Here is a 16,775-nt window from a genome sequence, read left to right as displayed (position 1 = left end):
TACATGTTTTTGTTATGCCATTCATTGACTGTTTTAATGAAGATATTTTTTGTTCTGCTAATGTTCCCTGTTGTAGGTAATAATCTATATAATTTATATAACAATTTAAGATATAATGATTAAAAGAAATATTAACATATTATAATATTTTATATTTTAGGATAGACTAGTATATGTAATAAACACCCCTTCAGAAGATCAGAAAGACTGAATTCTTAAAAAAACCACTTACTATAAAATGGCCTCTTTTGGTTATATGCATGTGTGCACTTATCTTTTTCTTTCCTCTCCCTCCCCCGCGCCCCACCCCTGTCTTTTTCTGCGTAGAGGATTAAGAATTGGGACAGGCTAGGCGAAATAAATAAATAAATAAATACGCGGCGAGAGGCAGCGGTTAATCTCGCTTAGTGCAGTGTGAATGCTGAGCAGTGCTGCGGCCCGACAAACATCTGCCTGGCACACAGCTGAGGGGGGATCAGCTAAAGCGATTAGCGCGCGTGCTAACGGCAGCCTGGACGAGAGAGAGAACAGCCACGCCCACCACCTTCAGACTGCCGCATATAGGTTAGTTTTAGGTTTTTAGAAAAAGCGAGAAGAAGAAAGAAACCATTAGACCACTGGCGGTGTGCTTCCAGCAAGCTGTCTGGGAATCGGAACAGATGCTTATCCACGGTGCGACCACTAAAAGTGCAGCAGATTAATTGGCATGTACGTAATGAAATAAAGCTATTAATTAAAATCTAAGTGAAATTTTACACTTCATTTCCGCTGAGAGGCTGCTGCCTTTTTGGCGACGGGTCCCTGTGCTTTAAAGAAATATAAAAATAAAGGAGCAAGTGTCTCCACACTTAACCTCATTATAGCCCAGGGGACGGGATATTTCCTTCACATGCCCTGCTCCTCCCTGCCGTTCTCGGCGTGCGGTTCTATACGGCCGCTAATTCGTTTTCTACGCTGCGGTTTGTCCATACAGACTTCATTTAGTCCTCAGCAGCATATACCAGGCAAAGTTGTGGAGGTCAGTACATCTGACCTCACATGGTGCCTGCTGTAGGTGTCCATTTCATTTACTGACCTTCGCGCTAATCATCATGATATCCTGCCATGCGGAGCTGATCTGGTTGTCCACTTTGTGCCACTTTGAGGCACAAACATTATGTATTAATCATTCACTGAGATTTTGACAATTGTTCTGAAAGTATTTGTCTCTACCAAGGATGACAGCCATGATCGACTTTATTATATCGCCTACACAAAAGGTTGTTGTACTCTTTGTCTGAGTATTATTTATTATTGACTGCCATCCACAGGAAACACCCAATGAGTAGCAATAATAACAAACCTTCAATATTCATCCATTGATTTCACGCCTTGGCTTTATAAACTGGTTAAGGAATCTAGCAAAAAATGGGTAGTTGTAAAAATGATGCGATAATCTCCCTATTCATGACAATATATGTGGTCACCTTTCAAAAATGACATTATATTGCTGCTTGAATGCATCGTTTTCAGTGAAATGAAATGTCAATGAAAAAGGTTCAATGCTTTCCATCTGCATTCCGACCGATGCTTCAGATTCAAAAAACACATTAATGCAGGCATTACTAACAACTCCCATGTGCCAGGGATCCCAGGGTGTGGATTTGAAAATGAGTTTGACAGCGAGGAGTTCTGGAAAGTTCTCTCTTTTGCCGTGTGTTTGTGCCACATGGCGTACATGATAAAGAGAAGAATGTCAGCACACGCAGGATTAGCTCACACCACAGGAATTAACATTGCATTCGATTTTCCTTTTTTCCCCTCTCTCTCTTTCGCTCTCTCTCTCTCTCTCTGGATTTTAAGGCTGTTTGATTTCTATCCCCCTGTGGTGTTTACTTGAAGGGAAATGTATTCGTCTTAAGCACAGAAGGCACTGGGTACAACAAGCGCTTGTGTTTTTTCTTTTTCTCAATTTTATGTGTTTTTTTTTTTTGTTCTTTTAAAGCTTTGCTCGGTATGTTCCCCTACACTGTACAAGCAGCAAATGCTTTTGTTGCATTACATTTCTTTTACATTTATTTATACTTCTCCTGCTATGTTAACACGTGCATGATGGGCCAGCCAGCTGCTGGGAGAGACAAATGCAGCAACATGAAAAGGGGAGTATGCGGCTCATCTCCCTTCGATATTTCACACCACTGTGGAAGAAGGGGCATCATGGCGTCCCTCAGGGACCTGTCTGTGGCCACCTACCGTCCCTAGATGAGGTGGTCTTAAAAGAGGTCAAAGTCTGAAGCAAAAGTGGGCTGACTTGCTTTTTACAAACGAGGATAATGGCATCCTGAAGACCTTCAATGACTTTACTGAGGCACTTCACTCCTTACCAGCACCATTGATGGGCGTGCTCAGTCTGTTTGTGAGATTATTAAATCTCACTAAAAATTATTTGAACCTAATAGGTCTATAATGTTATGTTCTGTTTTTGGAAAGTATGCTAGAATCCCTGAGTGAATTCTGATGAATCTCATCTGAGTTTTGATGTGCATCGGCTTTCTTCCCTGACTTGGTTTATGAAGTCGGCCTTGTTCTTCCCCCTCAATTGGGAAATGCATTTCCAACCCTATTAGTTGTGAAACCGGGGGGACAGTTTCCCCCATGTCTATTACTCAGAAAGGAAAATAACATTTGAAGTATTAAATGAACACAAATGCATGCCACCCTTGACATGACGTTATATGATTACAAAAGATGTTTTCTGGTTGCCCGTCAGGCCTGCCTCTTGTGATGAATGGCTGTAATATACTCGGCATCAGGAGTGGACACATTCATTAATGGGCCTCTGTAATTTCAATGGTACACTTAGAATGGAGTCATGGCTCAGAGGCTGATTGTTTCTGAATGATCTAATCTTGTTGTGTTTTGTTAGCCTGTTTTTTTGTCAGTGAAAAGGAAAAACCGGGTATAATATCACAAATGGTGTTGTCAGGGACAATTGCAGAGATAACCGAGTGGGATTGGTCTCTTCCCTTCTTAGTATAGATGTGGTATACATACATAAATTTTAATGGAATAACTATCTAGGCAGTAATATATGAAGCTTTTTTCAACATTAAAAACAATGATGTAATCATTATTAGAATAGTAAAGCAATGTAACTATATCATTATTATTAATGTATTATTTATTATAGCTCAATAAAAAGCTTATTACATTCTTTGTGTTTTAACTATTTAACTTATTTCTGTTCATGTTTTAAATTGGTAAATTTATGCATAAGGCTTTGGGTTCTATTTATTCATTTATTTCACACTCAACATGTAATATTAAATTGAATGTGTTTGAGTCATCATGTGATTTAACCTCTGCTTTGAGAGTATCAAACCCCTAGTCCCTATTGATTAATATATCAAAATCAATACTCGTTCTTAGTTGCTTGAAGAAACAGGAGGTTCATGTGTTATTTTGCGCTAGTAATATCTGGAGTTATTTTATGGCTGCCCCACCTTCAGTGTGGAAAAACTGGAACATATAAACGCTACAGGTCAACATTAAAATGCTGTACTGCAACTTTTTATGTTGGACAGGTGGCAGGCCATACTGGTCTGTGTCTGTGATAGTCCTCCTCTCTGATGAACTCATATTACGCACAAATATGACAGGAGATCATCTAAATGTATTGCACGGCTGTCTGCTCTCCACGCCACCATTCATATATTTTCATTTTTTAATATATTTTCATTCCTTCAAAATCTCAGGTTTTTATGAACTCCATAAAGGGAGACAGATGTTGTTGGCTTCTCTGTTTCGTCTCTGTGGGTTCGTCCAGGTTTCGGGGGCACATGCTGTGTGTATGAGGGAAAGCACCTGCAGATGTTGCACATTTTAAGAAGGGGGGAAAAGCTCTCTCTGGAGCTCTCCTCCAACCCTTGTGGGACTGCTGAAACAAAGCAATTAAGTAGCGTCAGCACAGGGGAGATTTTTTTACGGAATCAGTAAGGAAGTGTCTCAATGTGTGAGAATCGGCAGGAATGTCGAGTGCGTTATAAAACCAGCGGGGGAGGCCGGGGCCTGAATGGAAATGATTTCATCACCGGCGAGGCTTCATCCAGGCTTCACCACGCGCCCCTGAAGAGGAGGAGTGTAGAGGGGGAGGGGCTTGCAGGGAGCCCGAGAGGAGGTTGAGGGGGTGGCGGCTCCGAAAGGAACCCAAAAGACGGCATTTAGGCCCGTGTGTCCTCCCTAATGAACTACAGGGATATGGGAGGGTGGGTGGTTGTGTGTGTGTGTGTTCGGAGGCGGTTCTACTGTGTGCATAATTAGCAGGAGGTAGTGCGAAACCCGCTATTTAAATTTGGAGCTCACTCTGATTACGCTCCTGAGTCGAGGGAGCCATGGAGGAATGGAATTCCTCCATGGCAGGGCGGGGCGGGGTCAGTCGACACTAACGGCTGGAGCGGCGTGCAAATGTCAGCAGTCTGCTGCTGTGGGTCTGAAGAGGTGGCAGCGCTCTCATTAAGGCTTTTCCCTTAAATCACATTCAAATCAATCGGTGCCACTTCACAGTGCGCTGATGAGATTTAGCACCGCGGACGGGGACTTTCTGCCGAGCGTGTTGATCTTAGAGGCGCTCGCACACCTATGTGGGTCAAAAGTCTGTTGACATACGGAAATTTGCGCAGTTCCTTACTTACACAAACACGAACGCTGCTTGCTCTTTAAGGCTTTTTTTTCTGAGTGTGTGTATGTGTGTGAGCTTGTAGGATTTATTTGTTTTTTTTCACTTTTGCACAGTCCAGACCCAGATACCAGAGAGTGAATTATTCCCCGCGCCCTGACCCTCTTAATTGAGAGCGGCTGAGGTTGTCTCTGGGTTATGTTGTGGGACGCAGCGGCGGGCCAACCCCAATCCATCCTGCTCACTCTTGCTTCCCAACTGCTCGGCCACGGAGCAGAGTCCCCGCGCCTGAGCCATGGGACGGAAAAGATAAGTGTTTATGTTGAGAAGGTGGGAAGAGCGGTTGTGAAAGGGATGAGAATGGCGAACAGGGGTAATATTTAGACAGCTGGGCACGTGGCATCATGTATCCCCAGATCTGTCAGGGGAGATATTTCTGTCTCCTTATTCTCGGCCCCCCGCCCCGTGGGCTTTAGAGAGTGGGCCATCTCGATGTCACAACGGTCGCCCTTCAGTCTGTGGCTAAAACATGCCTGATTGGTCGCGCGCCTCTGGGACGGCATGTGCCAGCCTTTGCGAGGCTGCCGCAACCCTGGGCTAATTGGAGGACGCCGGATTGGTTGCCTGGTTCATGTGAAATCACTGCGAGCCATGCACCTAATGAGAATCAGAGGGGCCGCGTTAGCACGAATCCCGCTCGGGCATCGTTTCGGCCTCCTTTGCCATGTTAGTCATGCAGGTTTCAGTGGCTGCTGCTGGCTGTAATGAGAATGTAAAATGTCACTGCACAATGTGAGCAGCCGAGTGTTACGTAAAACTTGTAATTCCTCAGAAAGCTATATGGCCCACACGAAAGCTTAACATCTGACATCAGTAACACCAATGGCTTCATTAACAACTTCAAATGAGAAGTTGATCATTTACATTTTACACATTTACAGCATTCATCGGACGCCCTTGTCCAGAGTGACTTATAATCAGTACAGGGAGAGTCTGCCTGTAGACACTCAGGGTTAAGTGGGGTTTGATCTGGTGACTCTGTGGTCTTCTGGTTCATAGGTGTGTTACCCATTAAGCTAGGGGCAGTGGTGGCCTAGCGGTTAAGGAAGCGGCCCCGTAATCAGAAGGTTGGCAAATCCCGATCCGCCAAGTTGCCATTGAGGTGCCACTGAGCAAAGCACCGTCCTCACACGTTGCTCTCCCTTCACGCTGTGTTTCACCAAGGGTGTGTCACGTCCATGCGGGCATGACGCGGCGGGTGAACGGAGAGGAGGACGAAGAGTGATGAGGAACGAAGAATGAAGGACGCTTTCACCTGACATCATGAAACCGGGGTTTAATTAGTGAAGCACAAGACAGGGGAGACATCCGAGACGTAGACACTAGTGAACATGGAACATAAATTTAAAGACCTGACAGCGGACAGAAACGAACAGGGCAGCTTTATACAATTAACACAGGTGAGAACGATTAGGGAACATTTCACAGGACAACAATGAAACTCCGGTCCGGATCCTGGACCGGAGTAACCCCCATTTCGGACCGGATCCTGACAGGGTGATGGTTAAAAGCAGAGGACACATTTTGTTGTGTGCACCGTGTGCTGTGCTGTGTTTCACAATGACAATCATGTCACTTTATCACTACCACCTATATCACTGGGAGATCACTGAGTGTCACCATGACCTTTGCGAATGTGGATTAGCACAGAACTCAGGTTAGCTAATACATAAATACACTGCAAACCCACCAGTTAGCACGTATTTGTGTTAAATCTTGGTTAAATCTTGATTTTGACAAAAAAGTCAATGAATATTGTTGTGAAGATGCAGCCCTAGGATTTATGGGATTGTGTAACTTGACCACGCTCAGTTGTCCTTGCATAGGTGACGGCTTTTCTTGCCTCAGATGTTGGAATGTTGCCTCCTGCTGCAGAGTTGCGGTGTTTTCTCTCTTCTCGCTTACATCCAGAGTGACGATCAGCTGTCTCCGATTGAAAGGGCCAGGCCGAGAGATTTTTGCCATTGCTGTTAACGCCTCCTGGTGTAGGGCCCTATGCGATGTGGAAAAAACGTGTCCAGAATCGCGGAATCCGCTACAAAACGCAGAATTATGCAGAATTGTCTCTGGCCGCTGGCAACGTTTAGGCTTGGCTTGCTGATGTCCTGCTCAGAAAATTCGACGCTTTGTGCTAACTTTACCCAAGCTTTTTTCACGAATCGGAAGAACAACTCTTTTGTAAGAATACACGTGACGACCACTTACAGTCAATAACTCATATCAGAAACCGGAAAAAAAAAAGAAAACTAGTGCGAGCCAGTCACGCCAGCAAACATTAAATGCCCAAGCACTTTTTTTGAACAGCGATTAAATGTGATTTGTCATATCGCTGGTTATTTTTTCCCCACCAACTCCATAACCACATAGTATTTAGGTCAGTAAATATGTTTATAAAGCATGGAATTAAGAAGAATTAAAAGAGGGAAAAAATTAATTGAGGGAAAAAAAATTGACAAAAATTTAAATGGATTTTATCGTACCCTACTGGTTTCTGAATTGAGATTGCAGGCTCCAGTCAACTATGATGGCGTTCTACTATGTGTGAAGAAGTAAATATTCTCTTCGGCAGTCAAAAGTCTGGACACACATACACCCACCTGGGTCTCTAAATTAAAAACGTAAGAAACAATTTTCATATTTTGCTGTGATGACAGCATTTCACACTTTTGGCTTCTCTCAACCAGTGTTGAGAAGTTGTTGGCTGCTTCTCATGTTAATGATCATCTCATGAACCTGCTTATGATGATGACAGTAGTGCGAGAGCAGCCATGACGGTAAAGAGAGGGGACGAATATGATCCATCCAACATGTTTTGTTTTCTCTGGTTAAGAATGAATGTAGTTTTGTAATTATCGGGGTATCGGGGTAGGTAGGTCCAAAACTCTATACGGAACCATGATACAGGTTGTAGATGCATTATATGCACTAATGCATCATTTCTGCCGTAATTCACAGTGTGCTGTGTTGATGTGCAGCATTTTTTCCCCTTTATGTTAATATTTCCATACCTTTATGATGGGAGTGCGAAGCCTGACGTTCTGGCTTGGATTTAATGAGCCGCGTTCGCCCGTGGAGAGCTGCAAGGACATGCCAGTATTTTCATTCGCCTCTTCAGGCATTTCCGAGCGCTAACAAAGAGAGAATGAGGTGATGAAACCACGGAGGAAGTGGTGTGTTTTTTTCTCTCTCCTCTTTTCCAAAAGCACTGAATTATTCTGAGCGAGCACACTTGTGACCCCGGCTAAAAGGGAGTCGGTTTTGTCGACCGTGTTTACCCCACAATCCAATTTTAAAGGAGACGGAATGCTCAGTTTGTAATGAACGTGTTTTAGTTGTGAGGAGGGAGTAACAGTTGATGCTTTTTGTTGAATTTTGCCCTTTGCTCGCGTGCACAGCATGCAAGTTTACCACGTTAACCGAAAGACCGAAGGTGTGTGAGCACGAGCTGCCCGGCTGAATTTCCTCTTCCGCTCGGAAAAGCCCATTCTCCCACCTCCTCTTGTTATTGTTCATCCATCTCGCAGACACAGACCCTCTTCCTGTCTGTCGTGTTTCCGAAGTTGAATGTTGGGCCTGCAAATTCAGTACAACAAAAAAAAATAATCAACAGATGTTTGGCTGTCAGCCTGCCGGGGTGCCAGGTGACACTGACAGCGAGCACATGACCATAAACAGGAATTTTCATGCCCCAGAGAAAATTGGCGGGTGTGTTTAAGTGCTGCCCACTGCACTGTACATTTTCCCTCCCTGTGCCACTGTGGCTGTCTGGTGCTCTTGGCCCGTATCTGGTGGTTGGAAGGTTTGGCCGTTTGCCTGTTGTGTTTGAGCATGAGCGAAGGCTGGACCTTGAGCACCAGCGTGAAGCTCTTTTTCTGGCTGCTAGATAAAGTCAGAATGTGGTCTATTATACACGGATGAATCTTGTAGAAAATACATTTTTCACGTATGGATGTTTTTTTTTTTTTACTGTGCCAAATGGCCAAACCGCTGCACAGTAACCAACTTTGGACAGGAAGCCAGTAATGAAATCATTATGGGGCATAAGTAACCGTAACCTCGACCGCAGCTTTATTTTTAGTCCCGCACTTTGAAAAAACTTTGAAACGCTCCCCAAGAATCTTGACAGCGCTGCTGCAACGCACCGATTGGGCGGAGCGCGTGGGGGGCGGGGTGAATTTGCGGTCATGCGTCTGTATCATCCTGTCACTCTCGCACGGACGAAAGTAAACTACTTTTTGATCCGCCGCACGAAGGAAACAGACTTATCTGGCCCCCCGGGGGACTTAACATGTGCATGAGATCATGAGAGCTTCTCAAGTGAAAGAAAATGAAATTCAAATGTAATCTCAGCAAATGGCATTCTGGGTTTTAGGATATATATATATATATATGTGTGTGTGTGTGTGTGTGTGTATAAAAAGAATAAAATCTTGTTGTAGAAAGCAGTCGTTCTTTCATGGTTGGCCCGTGCACTTCCCGCCTTCAGTGATTGAGTGTTCAGCAGCAGCTTGTGAAAGACGCCTCTCCCTCAGTAGTCTTGCATGGGCGCACAGAGCGCGTATTTGGGTTTGTGTTTGTATTTGCCCGGTGTAATATTTTTCGCCTAATGAGCCCCCGGGTCTTTATCCTCCCAAGACAAGCGCTCGGCCGACCCGCAGCGGGCCCGCTGCAAAGGTAAACAAAGGTCGGCGGCACACGTAAGACACCTGCTACTGTAATGGGTGCCGGGCGCCCGGCGGCGGGCTCGCGGGCGCCGATGACCTCCGTCCCGCCAGTCATAACAAATCCGCGCGGCAGCAAGTGCGACCATGACGACGGCGGAATGAAATAAGAAAAGTCCATCCGGTGATAGGAGCCCTAAAGAGATGATTGAGACCCTCGCGTTTCCGCTCGAGATGAATCCACATGTGTGCCGAGAAGGCGAAGGGAACGGAGGAACTAGCAGATGCTGCTTTTGTGTGTTTAAAAAGAAGAGCGCCATTGTAAATATTTGTGAGTTTCTGTGACCCTTTTGTGGCTTTTATTGGGCTGCATCGCCAAGCCGTTTTTATGTATTTATTTATGCGTTAGTTCTGTAAATCTTGCACTTGGCTCAGGCAATTAAGCTCTAAGTGGAACTTATTAGCAGCTTGTTTGGCAAAAATGACTTTTTAAAAAAAGGATACAGATGTTTCGCACCACATATTACAGTGCTTCAAGTTGCAAGTCACGTGTGTGGATGGATCTGTATGTGTGGATCTGTGTTGGATTGTGTGTATGATTCAGTCTCTCTGTGTGTTAATGTTTGCGTATGGATCTGTATGTTTGTGATTCAGTCTGTGTGTGTGTGTCTGGATCTGTGTGTGATTCAGTCTCTCTGTGTTAATGTGTTTAAGTCTCTCTCTGTGTTAATGTGTGTGTGTGTGATTTAGTCTCTCTGTGTTAATGTGTGTGTGTGTGTGATTTAGTCTCTCTGTGTTAATGTGTGTGTGGATCTGTGTGTGATTCAGTCTCTCTCTCTCTGTGTTAACGTGTGTGTGATTCAGTCTCTCTCTCTCTCTGTGTTAATGTGTGTATGTGTATGATTCAGTCTCTCTCTCTGTGTTAATGTGTGTGTGTGTGTGTGTGTGTGTGTGTGTGTGTGTGTGTGTGTGGAACTGTGTGTGTGATTTAGTCTCTCTGTGTTAACGTGTGTGTGTGTGATTTAGTCTCTCTGTTAACGTGTGTGTGTGATTCAGTCTCTCTCTCTGTGTTAACGTGTGTGTGTGTGATTCAGTCTCTCTCTCTGTGTTAACGTGTGTGTGTGTGTGTGTGATTCAGTCTCTCTCTGTGTTAACGTGTGTAATTTAGTCTCTCTGTGTTAACGTGTGTTTGTGTGATTCAGTCTCTCTCTCTGTGTTAACGTGTGTGTGTGTGATTCAGTCTCTCTCTCTGTGTTAACGTGTGTGTGTGTGTGATTCAGTCTCTCTCTCTTTGTTAACGTGTCTGTGTGTGTGATTCAGTCTCTCTCTCTGTGTTAACGTGTGTGTGATTCAGTCTCTCTGTGTTAACGTGTGTGTGTGTGTGTGTGTGTGTGTGTGATTCAGTCTCTCTCTCTCTGTGTTAACGTGTGTGTGTGTGATTCAGTCTCTCTGTGTTAACGTGTGTGTGTGTGTGTGTGTGTGTGTGTGCGGGCGTGCGGCTGGTCGGGTCTGGTCCTCCTCTCCGCTGCACCTGCACTAATTGTGCGTGCAGCTGTGATTTGTGCGGCCCGCGCTCCAGCTGGGAACCCTTGTCGAGTCGCCACACAGGCTGCACCAGCTGAAGGCCCTGGCACTTCCTCCTTGACTCGGTTAATGAGCGCAGCGCAGGGACAATGTGCTGCCGCGCCGCGGCCACGTCTCAGCCCAGACGGGGCGGGGGAGTTGCGGGGAGGACTGCGGCCCTCCACCTTTACTTGCCGCTGCACAAATTATTCTCTCTCTTCTCCTCTCGGAAAAAAAAAGGAACGCGGCCGCACCGAGGCGGCGCCCAATCATCGGTATTCTTTCCTCCCCCCGCCGGTGTCGAACCTCAGTGGCTTTGCATTCGTCATCGGAATCCTGGAGGGCAGCGTATGCGACCGACTTGGCCGTATTGACATAGTTTCGCTCTGTACGTTACTCTTCAACGGTCCCTGTGTTCCTGCACTTACTTAACATACCGAGAAGCACCCCGAGGTGCATAGAGTCCTGAGCGAGAGCTAACCGGATTGATCCGATACAGGGGTGCGGGGGGCCCCAACAAAAAGTGGAGCGCCGCTGGCCCTCAAGGAATACGTGTTACATCCTTACGTGCAAACCTTATTTCCAGAAGGTCCTTGGGCACTTGCTATTCTTGATAATCCTGGCTGATGACTGCTGCTCGCCAAGGTCATTCATGCATGTTGTGCCCTTGCAATCTGTATTCCTATATGACTGGTGCAACTTAAATTCTGTCGGTTCCGGAATTTAATTCGGAAAGGTAGACCTTCCACCCCTCCACCCCAGGAGGAAATAGTCTAATAAATTGAGATAATGCATTTGTAAATTGTCTCACCTTGTAATTCATATAGTATGTATGACGGTTTAAATCTTTTTGAACAAAAGCACAAAAACAAATAACGTCATGAAGGGATCGACAGTAGGTCAGCCTACATTACAATTGACCACAGACTGTCCCGGCCCTGCATAATGATTCCATTTTCAGCGGCGAAGTGCCGCTCTTCCCTCCCTCCCTGCCATCTTTCCTGCTAATTTCTGCGGAGCATCTGCGGTGTGAAAGCGTTTCAATCGCTGGCGCAGAAGCAGGTTTTTTAAAGAAATAAAGTCGCCGGCGAACGAGCCCATTAATAGTCTGCGCATGGCCGTCCCATTAAGAAAAAGAGTGGAGAGCAGTTTCAGTTGTCCAAAAGCTGACATGAAATATTCATATGTAATTACCATTCGGAGAGTTTAAAGTGACTTCGTCTTCAAGGAGGGTTTCGAGAATCAAACATAGACTTTATATAATTTAATATGTTTCTGTCTGCACGACGCTTGGCTGCAGCTTTTTAAAAAAAAGATTATTATTACAGGTTTCATCGTTAACCTAATTCTCGCAGACCAATCCGCCGTAGCTCCAAGTTAGTTAAAAAAAAAACTGAGTAAACACTATGCATAATTAATAATGCGTAATTTAGTGTACCACGACCTGTGCCGCTCTTTGTCATCGGTGGACAGCCACAGAAAGCAGTTTCTCTGAATCTGGAGAGGCCCATTAGAGTCACATCCACTCAACAAACGACAGTGTTCATGGGAAATGATGGTAATAGGCCCGTTCCTTCATGCCGTCAGACAGGTCCGCCGCTGCACCGTGGATTTAATGTGTCGTTGTTTCTCATTCCAGGCAGATTTTATGATTGATGAGGATATACGAGTGGATTTGCCCAGCACTAAACAAAGAAATCCATAGAATCCGCTGGTAAGATTTGATTTATGTTCTTTCAATGTTCATTAAGCCTAATGACTCCTCACTCTGGCCCACATACTGCAGCAGCCACACGCAGAGAGTTTTTTTTTTTTAAACAGATCGTCGCTTTGAACCTCCCCTCCAAACGGCACGGCTTTGCTAATAAAGACGAGGGAGTCAGCATCCCATTGTGGCGTTTGCTGGTATTTCCGGAGCTCCGTCAAATGGCAAATTTATTTAGTGTTTTCAAGCAGCGGGAGAACTCAAGTCTTCAACATGAGTCATAATTAGGAGAAGGATCCGGAAACCTTTTTCAAAATCTCTTTATGCCGTACAAAGCCTTTGTCAGTTTATCATTATTGGGGAGCGCAATTATCAAGATGAGGCGTTTATCTAATGTTGCCTCAAGCGAACAAAGATGTTTGTCACACTGTGAAGCCCGTGCAGCCGTTACAGTGTGTGCCGCGTGCCACATCAGGCGTCCGCCCGCAGCTTTGTCTTCTGACGGGGCCCGAGCGGCTCGAAGGTGAATGATTCTGGTGGCATCTGCATTATGCTAATGAGCGCAGGAGGAGCCAGCCGGCAGGACGGCGGCGTGGAGGCCCGGTGTGAATTATGGATGCAACCTGCGATTTCTGAGAGGCAAAAGAAAGGGAGACGCGCTGGCTGGGAGAAACCTCCAGTCATGCATATCAGATTTCGTGCACAGGAACACACAGATGCACGCGCACTCACACCCGCTCACTGAAAGACACATTGACACGTTCTTTCTTTCTGAGCCGAATATTTGGATCATGTTCGCTGAGCGGAGTTATTCCAGGGGATTCTGGGGAACTGATATTGAAATATTGCAGTGCTCTAATTCTCCGTGTTGTGGTGTCATTATATACTATATGTTACCTTATACAGTACTGTAATATACTATACACTACACTGCTTTATTACTGTGCTATACTGAACTGTACTGCATTTTTCTATAATGCACAGTATTACACTAGACTTTGCTATAGTATACCACACCACACTATTCTAAAATGAAGATTAATTCTAGGGGATCTGCTTCATTTTAAAAAGATGGCCTTGCTTGTGGATAGACCGTACTGTAATTGGTTGCTTTAAATATTAATTTTGTAATGAGTTGAATTTAAAGGCTTTCTGTTCCTGCTGGGTGGTGTTGAGGCAGGCTTCTTTAGATGCATCTGTTCTCCATGCCTTTACTGGGGCTGGTGAGGGCCGTCCGGCCCCAGGCCCTTGTTAGTGTTTGACTGACAGGATGCAGTGGGCGTGTGGGATGGCAGGCCCTGTTTTCGTTGTTGTTTTTCCTGAGGCTCGCAGCGCTGACCCATAAGTCGGCCAGTTGATTAATCTGCTGCTGGACTCGTGGGTGGCTAAGATTCGAACCGCGCAAGTGTTCTGTGAATTTTGAGCAAGTGGCCTAATGCCAGTTTCTGTTTGACACCCTGCTCTTTGCTGTGTTTTTGATCAAATAATGCACCCTCTTACTGATTGTAGCTTTCATGTTCACAAGATAAGGACATACCATATAAAAATAACCCCGAAATCACTGTATGCAGTTTCTAATATTAGTTTTCATTTCAGTGCCGATTCCTGTGTATTTTCGGAGCGTACGTTCTAGTTACGCTGCCTGAAAATGGTTTACTGTGCAGTATGAAATGAAGCCAGTCAGAAGGGTTCCAGACTGTGTAGTCTCTATAACAAATGACATTATTTTCCAATAAGGGAATAGCAGGGGTGTAGGGAGTTTAGTGTTGCTTATAGTGTTGCTTATTGTGACATATTTAAGTGTTTTTTGTGGTCCCTTTGCTGATCAGTCAAACATATTCTAACTAAGGGTGGTGGGTTAAATGCAGAGGACACATTTCACTGTGTGCACTGTGGGCTGTGCTGCTCTGTATCACAATGAAAATCACTTCACTTTCATGCACATATTCTTGATATGTTGGTTATTTTTGGTTATTATTGTTATTGGTCATTGTTTCATGTCATTGTTCAGTCGCGTTGATATCGTCACCATTGGCTGTTATGATATATTTCCTATGACATGTACTGGCCAGAAGGACATGATTTTCAGAAAGGTCTCTGTTTTTTTTTTAAACAAGAGAGGTCATGTGTGGGTTCGCTGCATATCTGTGTTGGCGGAATAATAGAGCCATACGTCAGCTGTCCAGTTGCCTGTTCCTCGCAGCGTGTGCTGCTGCGGCCTAATATAGTTCTTTCCCCTGAAACGGGGCCAGGAATACAGGCACAGGTCACGGCTACCTAAACAAGCCGCTGCTTCTGGCCGCATTATTATTACCGTTTTAAAAAGCCGGCGGCCCGGCTGCTAAACTGGCACTCAAGTTGGCATTTTATGAGCCGCCTAAAGTAGGTCATCAATGTGGAGCATGTTCAGGGGATTGTGTGTTGCTCTGAAACAGTGTTATAATCTGAGTAATTTCATACTGTGACACATTTGTGATATGCTTTTGTGATTTGGGGAGGGATTTTTGTGCTTAACAATTGCACTCTGCTGACAATCCCTATTAGGGTCAAAACGGGAAATATGGGAGTAGAGTCGTCAAGAGGCAGCCATGAGTAGCATCAGTGAACAAAAACCAACAAGTCAGATTATGGAAGAGAAATTTAAGAGGATTATTCTTTTATTTTTTTGGGGGGTGTAGAAGTATACTAATGCAGACATAAAATGCAATCAGCTAAAAAGTACTTTTTTATTCTTCCCTCCCCCAGTTTTGAGTGGGCTGGATGGGCAGCTAAATGTGACCCTCGTGATAGTCTTTAAACTGCGCGCTAATGTTATCTTGAGATGGCTGAGCGGTGATGTAAATGGTCTGAAGGAGGCCGCGGCGGAGGCCACTTATTCCATCCCATTACGGGCGCAGCGCGCCTCGCCAGGAAGGCCTCGCCGGAACGTGTAACCTTGTGTGGTTCACCTCCCGGTTAAGTGAACATGATCAATGCCGGGATGTGACATAAATAACACGTATGAATTTTCCCGGCGCTGCACGGCCGGCGTGGCATGCCAAGGCTGCGTACTTTTCACCTTGCCTCTCCAGAACGAATGGCCATTTTGAGTTCACCTCGCGAGGGGAATTGATGGATGAACTTTCCTCCTTTCATTAAGAGTGGAGGCAGATCATTGGGAGAAGAGGGGCAGCGTAATTGGTTCTGTAGGGACAGGTAGTTAGCTAATATATGTGATTCATACCAGATGACATCAGACATGGAGACAGGATGGAGTTAGATGTGCTTCACTGCTGTGGATGTCTTCCATCAAGGAAGAATTTTTTTTTTTTGCTCTATCCATCTCTCTCTCTCTCTCTTTTCTCTCAAATATTCATTTTCTCTCAACAAGCCAAGGCATGAACCTCAGCACATCCGCCAGATGCACGTCCCAGTTCTCGTCATCGCACCTCTTCTGCTGATTAACACCGAGAGGTGGAGCAGGTCTGCGCGCCGTTAAACGCCCGTTTTATGCCGTATAATCTCCCGGGTGAATTATTTCCTCTTTGCCTCACTTAAGAACACATTTGTCCTTTTTAACATGGTGACCTTTAACCCCGAGAGCTCTGCATTTACCGCGCAGCACTGGCTTTATCTGTGCCGCCCTGGCTTTATTAGTAGGTGTGATAGGAATGTTTGTGAAAGGGGAGCAGTGCGATGATACGCTTACACCAGTGAAATTTTTTAATTAACACGTGTAGCAAATTCCTTCAGGAAACAGCACCAATCTCACCCGCTCTGATATTTCGAGGCATGTCTGAACGTTGTTTCTCGGCTTTTCATGCCTTAGATAAATACGGTAAACGTAAAAGCTTTTCTATTGTCAATCATGTCAGCTGATAAAGCATTGGCAAACTGTGGAATAATTATGTTCGTGCAAGACAATAGCTTTTTACATTTTTTTGTTGTTTTCTGAAAGCTTAGAGAACAGGAAAAACATCAAAGAACGGTACGGAAAAATGATTAGAATTATATAATTATTAACATCTTGTATTCCGGTCTGGAAAAAAAAAAAAGGAAAGCCAGAAGGCTTTGAAACAAAACATCTTGCGTTCTCAAGCAGCTTGAATGAAGAACAGTGTGTGTGGGCAGCGTTGAGTGTGTGGTTTCTTTT

The 16,775-nt window shown here is 44.9% G+C and overlaps 1 protein-coding gene across 6 annotated transcripts in view; it reads left to right on the top strand.

The window, feature by feature from the left end:
* zmiz1a (zinc finger, MIZ-type containing 1a) overlaps positions 1-16,775 on the top strand; it is a 103,169-nt gene that overhangs the window by 23,812 nt on the left and 62,582 nt on the right. For 5 of the 6 annotated variants that reach the window (XM_028988842.1, XM_028988846.1, XM_028988849.1 and 2 more), the window contains exon 3: positions 12,578-12,652. The exons of the other annotated variant lie outside the window; for it this stretch is intronic. The gene's annotated coding sequence lies outside the window, so the exon portion shown is untranslated. The remainder of the gene's footprint in view (positions 1-12,577; positions 12,653-16,775) is intronic. 6 annotated transcript variants of the gene reach the window in all.

This window comes from Denticeps clupeoides, chromosome 8 (assembly GCF_900700375.1).
Source record: "Denticeps clupeoides chromosome 8, fDenClu1.1, whole genome shotgun sequence".
In the NCBI taxonomy this organism is placed as follows: domain Eukaryota; kingdom Metazoa; phylum Chordata; class Actinopteri; order Clupeiformes; family Denticipitidae; genus Denticeps; species Denticeps clupeoides.
Note: the sequence above shows the minus strand (reverse complement) of the source record. Positions and strands in the feature narration are given on the sequence as shown.